The sequence below is a fragment of the Phyllobates terribilis genome, unplaced genomic scaffold (genome assembly GCF_046119375.1).
Source record: "Phyllobates terribilis strain yellow unplaced genomic scaffold, ASM4611937v1 Scaffold_11__3_contigs__length_659146591, whole genome shotgun sequence".
Lineage (NCBI taxonomy): Eukaryota > Metazoa > Chordata > Amphibia > Anura > Dendrobatidae > Phyllobates > Phyllobates terribilis.
Window position 1 is genome coordinate 566,448,152 of NW_027362771.1, and position 10,352 is coordinate 566,458,503.

A 10,352-nucleotide genomic window follows, 5' to 3' on the forward strand; every position below is an offset into this window, starting at 1 on the left:
TCAGAATTTGACGCAAAAAAAAAATCAACTGATGCAAGACAAATAAGTGACTTAAAAAACCCGCTAATGATGAATTGAGCACAATGTTTTCAAGGATTCTTTTGGCCATGCTGGATTTCTCCTCTTTGTGGATTTTAATAAATCTGGTGCAGTAAAGAACTAGCTGTCCTCACATGTTAAATTGTTTTTTTTCTTATTCTTTTTTTTTTAGATACATCTTTCTTTATAAGAGCTTGAGCTTTTGTCACTCATGCATCTTTGAAAAGAAGGATATAGAAAAAATTATAAAAGAAGAAAAAAAAAAAAACAACTGTTTCTGCCCGGTTTCGAACCGGGGACCTTTCGCGTGTTAGGCGAACGTGATAACCACTACACTACAGAAACTTCCATGTTAATGGTTGTTTGATCCGAGACTGACAATGGTGGAAGCTATAGGCTTCACTAAATCAGATTTGATGTTCCTGGTGATACTGGATTACACCTGTAGTCTAATGTAGGGTTTTGCGGTATAGTTTTGCAAAAATCTGACTGTGATTGGGATTTTTAACACAATTTCATTGGATCAAATAAATGAGCAAGTAATAACCTCAAACTAAGGTCTCTGTGTTTAAGAAGGCTTATTTTATTCATATAGTCTCTTAAAAGTATAGATACAGAGATCATATGATTTGTACTATTGAAAATGAAATTGAGTTGAGGACTTAAAATGTGAGAACTTGCATCATGTATATATACAGTCATGGCCAAAAGTTTTGACACCTTGAAATTGTTCCAAAAAAGAAAGTATTTCTTCCAGAAAATTATGGCAATTACACATGTTTTGTTATACACATGTTTATTTCCATTGTGTGTACTGGAACAGCACAAAAAAAACAGAGAACATAAGGCAAATTGGATATAATTTCACACAAAAAGAGGCTGGACAAAATTGTTGGCACCTTTCCAAAATTGTGGGTAAACAACTTTGTTTCAAGCATGTGAAGCTCGTTCAAACTCACCTGTGGCAAGTAAAAGGTGTGGGCAATATGAAAATCACACCTGAAACCAGATAAAATGGGGAGAAGTTGACTCAAGTTTTGCATTGGGTGCCACACTAACCATGGAGAACAGAAAGAGAAGAAGAGAGCTTTTTGAGGACTTGAGGACCAAAACTGTTGAAAAATATTAACAATATCAAGGAAAAATATTAACAATATCAAGGTTAGAAGTCCATCTCCAGAGATCTTGATGTTCCTTTATCCATGATGCACAATATAATCAAGAAGTTTCCAACCCATGGCACTGTAGCAAATCTCCCTGGTCACGGATGGCAGAGAAAAATTGATGAAAGGTTGCAATGCAGGATAGTCCGGATGGCTGGATAGCTCAATGGTAAGGCATCAGCATCTGAAACTACTATGGCTTGTTTCAAATCCCAATAGGAATGTTATTTATTTTATTTTTTTTAATTATGCCTATTTAGCACACAAACTACAGGGGTGTTTTACTTTTAATATCTGACATTCTGATTGTCATCCTTATGTGTTAAGAGTTTCATACACGCTGTCTATTTGCATGGTAAATCACATAGCCAAAGTAAATTGGGAGCCACTAATTTACTAAATATCTATTTCCAAGTGACTGTACATTTGCATAATTTCTTAAAGGGGTCTAATGATAAAATTTCTTTATTGTAATTTTTTCTTTCCATCCACCCAAGAACTGGCTGCAAACTCCCAATTTACTTTGGCTATGTAATTTACCATGCAAATAGACAGCGGGTCTGAAACTCTTAACACGTTAGGATGACAATCAGAATGTTAGATATAGAAATTAAAAGTAAAACACCCCTGTAGTTTGTGTGCTTAATAGGTATAATTACAAAAAAATATATATAATTCCCAATGGAATTTGAACTCAGACATTGTAGTTTCAGAGGCTGCTGCCTTACCATTAAGCTATCCAGTCAAGTAATACTGACTGGTAGCTTTTCTTGTCTTATGAGATCAACCATGAAAATACTCAGGATGACTAAAAGTCATTCTGATTCTGATGTTTGAAGAAAGTCACACATGAGACTCACACATCAAAATCACACATCATTTGAATTGGGCTTGCTTGCAGTCTGTACATAAGTCCCAATGAGTTTTAGACAAGTTTGCACTGAAAATCATATAACCAAATAGAACTCCTAGGTTTCTTCAACTGGTTTTATAGCTTAGAGGTTAGTCCACTGGCTTCTAAATGCAGAATTTTGGGTTCAAGTCCTATCAGCGAACAGTGACTTTTTAATTATTATTATTATAGTTGTAAAAGTCACTTATGAAAGTCACTTGTCAGACAGGGTATTTAGACATCATTCTGATGTTTCATTTTGATATCTGATCATGTCCTAAAATGGACACTATACAAATATTTGGCCGGCGCCAGCAGTGAGTGAATGAGAGAATCACACCCCTATGACTGAATACGAGCAGGTAGGACAAAGTGTATAAAAAGTTATAAAATCATTATACTACCACCGATTTTAATGAAAAAAAGCTTGTTAGTGATGCACATTGCATCATTAATAAAGCCATGTGGGCAGTGTACATAGCAACTAGGATGTGACAAGTTCCCTTTAAGAGGCTATATGGGGAAAACAAACCTTCATAAACTCAGAGACATTAGTTTGGGGTTACTACTTGCTCATTTATCTGATCCAATGAAATTTTGTTAAAAATCAGTCAGATTTTTGCAGAAGTATAGTGCAAAAAACCCCATTAGACTACAGCTGCAATCTAGTATCTCCAGGAACATCACAGCAGGTTTATTCAAGCCTCCAAGTTCCACCATTGTTCCAGCTCAAATGAGCAAATAAGCAAACACCACCCCCCATCATTGCTCTGTCCCCATCACCCCCATCATTGCTCTGTCCCCATCACCCCCATCATTGCTCTGTCCCCATCACCCTAATCATTGCTCTGTCCCCATCACCCTAATCATTGCTCTCCCCCCATCACCCTCATCATTGCTCTCCCCCCATCACCCTCATCATTGCTCTCCCCCCATCACCCTCATCATTGCTCTCCCCCATCACCCTCATCATTGCTCTCCCCCATCACCCTCATCATTGCTCTCCCCCCATCACCCTCATCATTGCTCTCCCCCCATCACCCTCATCATTGCTCTCCCCCCATCACCCTCATCATTGCTCTCCCCCCATCACCCTCATCATTGCTCTCCCCCCATCACCCTCATCATTGCTCTCCCCCCATCACCCTCATCATTGCTCTCCCCATCACACCCATCATTGCTCTCCCCCATCAAGCCCATCATTGCTTTCCCCCCATCACTCTCATCATTGCTTTCCCCCCATCATTGCCCCAGTGTATTGGATAAAATAAAAAAAACAATTTGCCTTTCCTCTGCAGCATCGTCCTCTCCAGCAAGTTTCTCCCTGACACAGCCGCGTGCTGCTTGCTGACATCATCAAGCAGCGCGCATCTGTGTCACATAGAAAGCGCGGACAGGCAGGAAGCAGAGGACGGATCCCTTCAACTCCGATGCCATTTTCTCCTGTAGGCAGCGGAGCTGCAGGGAAACGCTCCCTGCCCGCCGCATGTGATGAGGGCAATCTGGCAATGGGCCCCCAGGAGCCTTGGGCTCTGAGAAACTGGCCAGATTGCCCTCATTATTATCCACCCTGCACGGTCGGGCCCCGGTGCAGTTGCATCAGCTGCACCGACGGTTTGTTCGCCTCTGATCAGAGCTATGTGTCATTTTTAATATTGCAGAAAGCGATAATAAAAAAAAGCTCACTTTATTAATTAAAAAAAAGTTCACAAAGTGGCCAAGCTTTCTCCCTCTCACCCTTCATTAAAGGGGATATCCGGTACTTTATGAAAAACAAAAAATGTGCCTAAGCACTAACAGGCAGGTAATTGCTACTTACCTGCCTGTTGTGCCCGGCGGTGTTCCTCACCGTCACAAAGCGGTCACAGACCGCTCCTGTCGGGCATTCAGCTGCCTCTGTTGACCAGGCAGAGCGTGATGTCTGACTCATTCTGATTGACAGCCTTCTCCCCCAGTTAGACAGTGGGAATCCAGCTGTCAATCAGAATGACTTTGTCAGTCACGCTCTGTCGACGTGACGTCAGCAGAGGCAGCTGAACGACAGGAACGGATATCCCCTTTAATAAAGGGTCAGAGGGAGAAAGCTCGGTCACTTTGCAAATTTTTTTTTTTAATTAATAAAGCGAGGTTTTTTTTATTATCGCTTTCTGTAATATAAAAAATTACACATAGCTCTGATTGTTCAGTTTTGATAGAATTAAAATTTTCCTGTATGACCACAAGTCTCAGCCAGTGACGGAGCGCAGCCGACAGAATCATCATAATTGACATCACAAAAGTGGCGTAAATAATAACAGCAGTGTTCTCCAGTGACCGCGGACATTCCTGTAATAATTTGTCACTTCTGTGCTGTACATTATGGTGACTGTCGGGGGCGCTCTTTTACGCTTCTCCCCACGGAGCTCTGCCCACTCTTCACAATGTCGTTGCTGCGGACAGGACTGTGGACAAATGGGAAGAGTCACATTCAGGCAAAACTGAACAATCACCGATAAGGGGAATTTTTTATATTACATAAAGCGACAATAAAAATGTAAGCTTCATTAATCAGGAAAAAAAAGAATTTTGCCCAAATCCATAAAATATATAAGTGTAAAAATACATAAATTATATAACAGTGTAAAAAAATCATTTTGACTTGTGATGTTTGCTCCATTAAAAACATGAGCAATTGCATAAGAAAAACAATAAAAAGCCAGAAGAGGCGACTAGACAGCAGAGTGTATGAGGATCCTGGAATCTACTCCGATCTAGTGGTGTCAGTGCTGAACGGTCTACATCGGAGTGGATTTTTTGAGGCCCTCACTCCAGCAACTCCAATCTAGTCTCCTCAGCAGTGAAGCAGCTAAAGTGAGGAGCACAAAACAATCACTTCCGATCTAGAGGCAACCTTGCCTGGAGCAGGATTCAAACACATGGGCGACACCAGCAGTGACTGAGAGAATCACACTTCTATGACTGAATACGAGCAGGTAGGACAAAGTGTATATAAGGTTATAAAATCATTATACTACCACCGATTTTAATGAAAATAGCTTGTTAGTGATGCACATTGCAACACTAACTAACCAATGGGGGCAGTGTACATAGCAACTAGGATGTGACTGGTTCCCTTTAAAAGTATAGATACAGAGATCATATGAATTTTAATAATTGAAAATTAGTTGAGGGCTACATGTTATGCAATGTGAGATCTTGCAACATGTATATACAGTCATGGCCGAAACCCCTGTGAAAAGTTCTTAAAATATCTGGTGGGAGAAGGCGCCTTCAAATATGAGACCTGCAGCAGTTTGCAAAAGAAGAGTGGTCCACAGTTCCAGTTGAGAGGTATAAGAAGCTTGTTGATCGTTATAGAAAGTGATTAATTGTAGTTATTTATTCCAAAGGCAAATATTAAGTTGAAGGTGTCAACTGTTTTGTCCGGCCCATTTTTGGGTTTGTGTGAAATTATGTACAATTTCTTTCTCTTTTTTTGTGTTGTTCCAGTACACACAAAGGAAATAAATGTGTATAACAAGACGTGTAATTGCAATAATTTTCTAGGAGAAATACTGGAACAATTTTAAGGGTGTCAACACTTTCGGCCATGACTGTTTATATAAGACCGAAAAAAAATGTCTATCTAATGAAAGCAATATCAAAATAATTAGAATGAATCTAATAAAAAAAATAGACCTAAAAGGTGTAAGCAATATTAAAAATAGAGTTGTAAAGTTTATTATAAATTATCGTAAAAATTACATATACATGGAAAAAGGTCTGCGAAAAGACACACATTTCAGGATAGTGATGGAAAATGCTAAAAAAAAATAAGATCAATGAATTCCTTATAAAAAGAGACATGTACCCCAGAAAAAAATGCTCTCACAGTGAATACAAATATATATAGTAAAGAAATAACAATAATATTATATGGCAATATAAACTGGCATACAATGATTGACAGCATAATACCTAGACTGTAGAGCTATGTAGTAAAGCAATAATAATATTATAAAATAATAATATTTTTTATTTATATAGCGCCAACATATTTTTGTTTCACTCTTATAGTCTATTAAAGGTATAGGCTTAATAAAACTAGTAAGCTGAGATCTTATAATTTGTACGATCGAAAATCAGTTGAGGCTACATTTTATACAATGCGATTTCTTGCAACATTGTATATGTATATACATTAAAAATGTGTTTCTGCCCAGTTTCAAACAAAGGACCTTTCGTGTGTGAGGCAAACGTGATAACCACTACACTACAGTGGTTACCCATGTGTTTACCCATGTGTTTGCATTGGACAGTTAATCCTGCATGTGATGCCTATGATGTATTGTGGCAGGACATGTGCTTTTTTTATCTTTCGAAACTTGTTGAATCAGGCCTAGGTGTAAAAAATGACATAATAAGGGGCTCCTGGCTGGCGTACATTTGTGGACTAAGTTATGCCAATTTAGAGGCATAACTAATGATGAATTTGACACGTGGGCCCCTACCCACCAATGCCCCACCAACACCCCGCCCATACCAGCATAGTTGGCCAAGACTGTCATGTAAATGCTAAATGTCGCAATATTCTTCTGGAACTTCAACAACAATTTAGGAATTGTTTTTATTTCTTTTACATCATTCATTTGTGGTACACGTGATAAGATAATTTTATTCTTCGGGTCGGGACGATTACAGAGATGAGTTCATTTGTTTTTTTTATGTTCGTCATTGTGGGCTGTCTTTGGGGTTTCCAGATGTTTTCGGCTGATTCATCAATTGCGGCTTTTTCAGTCTTCCTCACTGGAGAGATTTTATGTGTGCCTGAATTTTTTGCAACAGTTTAGTTGAACATGAAGCTTTTTGAGCTAAAAAGTCGCAAAAAGTTCAAATTCCGAAATTGTAGCAAAAAAAACCCATCAACTGATGCAAGACAAATAACTGATTTAAAACCCCCCACTAATGATGAATTGGTCCCAATGTTTTCAAGGATTCTTTTGGCCATGCTGGATTTCTCCTCTGTGGATTTTAATAAATCTGATGCAGTAAAGAACTAGCTGTTCTCACATGTCAAATTGTTTTTTTTCCTTATTCCTTTTGTAGATACATCTTTATAAGAGTTGGAGCTTTTGTCACTCATGAATCTTTGAAAAGAAGGATATAGAAAAAAATATATAAAAGAAAAAAAAAAGTGTTTCTGCCCGGTTTCGAACCGGGGACCTTTCGCGTGTTAGGCGAACGTGATAACCACTACACTACAGAAACTTCCATGTCTTTTCTTGTTTGATCTGGGACAGTGGTGGAACCTAGAGGCTTGACTAAGTCTGATGTGATGTTCCTGGTGATACTGGATTACACCTGTAGTCTAATGTGGGTTTTTGCACTATAATTCTGAAAAAAATCTAACTATGATTGTGATTTTTAACTAAATTTCATTGCATCAGATAAATGAGAAAGTAGTAACCCAAAACTAAGATTTATGAAGGTTTGTTTTACCCATATCGTCTCTTTAAAGTATAGATACAAAGATCATATGATTTGTACTATTGAAAATGAGTTAAAGACTACATTTTAGCCAATGTGAGACCTTGCAACATGTGTATACATGTATATAAGACCGCAAAAACGTCTAATGAAAGCAATATCAAAATAATTAGAATGAATCTAATAGAGAAAGACATAAGGGGTAACCAATATTAAATATAATCGGAAAGTTTATTAAAAATTCATCACAAATGACATATACATGGAAAAGGGTCTGCTGAAAGACACACATATCAGGATAATGCTGGAAAATCATCAAAAATAATATATATTACATTATATAGTTTAGACCCTGGAGAACATGATCAGGGCCAGTTTATCCGGTCCTCTGTCACGTGATCGCCGTTATTCACCGAATATCGGTGATCACGTTTAAAAAAAAGAAGTAAAGTCCGATTTAAAAATAATTTCTCTCTCCTCTGACATGATCTAACATCTCCTTCTAATGTCAGAGGAGAGAGAAATGATGTCTCCAGGCCCCCCACAGTACTTTGGTATCAGCGACGCCATCCCCCGGCCTCCCTCCTCATGTTACCGAAACAAATTGGCAGGCGCATGAGTATTGCCCGCCAAGATCTGCCGGCTGGCACCTGGCAACAGCTGGGATTTTTTTCTATTGGTCCCTGACTTAGGATCTATCATAGTGATCAAAAGCCCAATATTTGTCATCCCCCTTGTTAGATTAAATTATTTTTTTTATTTCTCATGCTTTGCCTTTAGCTAGGGTGAGGGTTAGGGTTAGTGTTAGGATTTTTTCAAAAGTAAAAAAAAAAAAAAAAAATGATGACAATATGACGACTAGTGTTGAGCGCAAGTGCTCGTTACTCGAGTTTGCATCGGGTTCTCGGGTATGCATCGAGTATCATGACATGTTCGAGTCCCCGCCCTCATGTTTCGTGGCTATTAGACACCCAAACATGCGGGGATTGCCTGCCATAAACAGTGGCTTTTTTTGGGTGTCTTAACAGCTGTGAAACATGTTGGGCAGGGACTCAAGCATGTCACTCGAGCACCCGCGATACTCGGTGCATACCCGAGTACCCGATGCAAACTCGAGTAACGAGCACTTGCGATCAACACTAGTTGTCTTTTTTTTTTTAACTTTTGAAAAAGTTAACGTGTGTCTTATTTTTTTCTTATGCTTTTGTCATTGTGGATATGACATGGGTGCAACTGTAAAGAGTTAATCTAGCTCCACTCACCAATTTTCTCTTACTTTCCAAAATGGGAAAAACAAAAGTAAATGCCTAAATTCTAACAGTCTGTAGATGTTCTTCTGTTTTCTTGTGAGTAGTAGATCAATTGACTGTACTCAGACTCAGCTGGCCACCACCATGTGAAAACCTTTTATTATCTGAACCATATTTTTATTACATTTTCATTCTTTGGCTAAAGAGGCATTTCCACTGATAATCTTTCACATTCTAATGGTGATGACCCATCGGTCACAATAATTGTATAATGTGAATTGGTTGAGCAACTGACCGATGTGTCCAAAAACGCTCGTTCATCACACATGGAATCTTCTACGTGACCTGAAAAATTCTCCTTCATCTGTTGCAGATGGAGATTGTTCACTAGTTGATCGATTAGACCGGCAAAAAGGAGGCGCAGAATGATCACCAGTCAACCATTTCATTCATGATTTTCATCTAATATATATAATTGTCTTATCCCGTCTGTCTGTCTGTCTGTCCAGGAAATCCTGCGTCGCTGATTGGCCGCGGCCGGACCAATCAGCGACGCGGGATTTCAGAAAAAAGATGGCGGCCGTTAGCGGCTCATCTGCCGCACGGAGGTCCGCGGCGATCCAGCCGGGAGATGAGCGGCTGCTAGCAGCAGAACTACCCCGACCGGCGGCGCCCCTGACCTCCATGCGGCTACCGTCGGGAGATCAGTGGCTAGGACCGCTGATCTCCCGACGGCAAGTGTAAACGGAGGACCGGGGAGCGGCGCCGCCGGTCGGGATGCTTCTGCTGCGAGCAGCAGCTCATCTCCCAGCTGCTCCTAGTACCCGCACAGGCAGCGCCGCTCCCCGGTCCTCACTAATACGACGCTGATTGGTCACGGCCGCGACCAATCAGCGATCTTGGCGCCAAATTTAAACACCGCTGTGCTGATTGGTTGCGAGCAGCGGCCGCGACCAATCAGCGATCTTGGCGCCAAATTTAAACACCGCTGTGCGGATTGGTCGCGGCCGCGACTAATCAGCGAAATTGGCCGGAAATTGAAAACCCCGCTTCTGATTGGTCGCGCCCAGCCGGCCGCGATCAATCAGCGACTGCCGCAGCACTGCCGCAAATTGGCGCCGGATTTTAAACACGCAGGCCACCGTCGGGAGATCAGCAACGACGCAGCCGAGAGATGAGCAGTGCCAGCCGCTCATCTCCCGGCTACTTGCAGCACAAGTACCCCGACCGGCGGCCTCGCTCTCCGGTCCTCCTTTCACACTTGCCGTCGGGAGATCAGCGGCACTAGCTGCTGATCTCTCGACGGTAGCCGCATGGAAGTCAGTGGCAATGCAGCCGGGAGATGACCGGCACTAGCCGTTCATCTCCCCGCTGCTCACATCAGAAGTACCCGCACATCAACGCCACTCCCCGTCCTCTGTAACAGGAGTCGCTGATTGGTCGCAGCCGCCGGCCGTGACCAATCAGTGATATGGGCGGCAAATTTAAACGCCGCTCTGCTGATTGGTCGCGGCCGCCGCCCGCGACCAATCAGCGATTTGG

At 41.0% G+C, this 10,352-nt stretch overlaps 2 non-coding genes across 2 annotated transcripts; both read right to left on the reverse strand.

The window, feature by feature from the left end:
- Nucleotides 1-311: 311 nt before the first annotated feature.
- Nucleotides 312-384, reverse strand: TRNAV-AAC (transfer RNA valine (anticodon AAC)). Its single transcript has one exon. It is a non-coding gene; the product is annotated as a tRNA-Val (tRNA).
- Nucleotides 385-7,268: 6,884 nt separating this feature from the next.
- Nucleotides 7,269-7,341, reverse strand: TRNAV-AAC (transfer RNA valine (anticodon AAC)). The gene has a single exon. It is a non-coding gene; the product is annotated as a tRNA-Val (tRNA).
- Nucleotides 7,342-10,352: the final 3,011 nt, after the last annotated feature.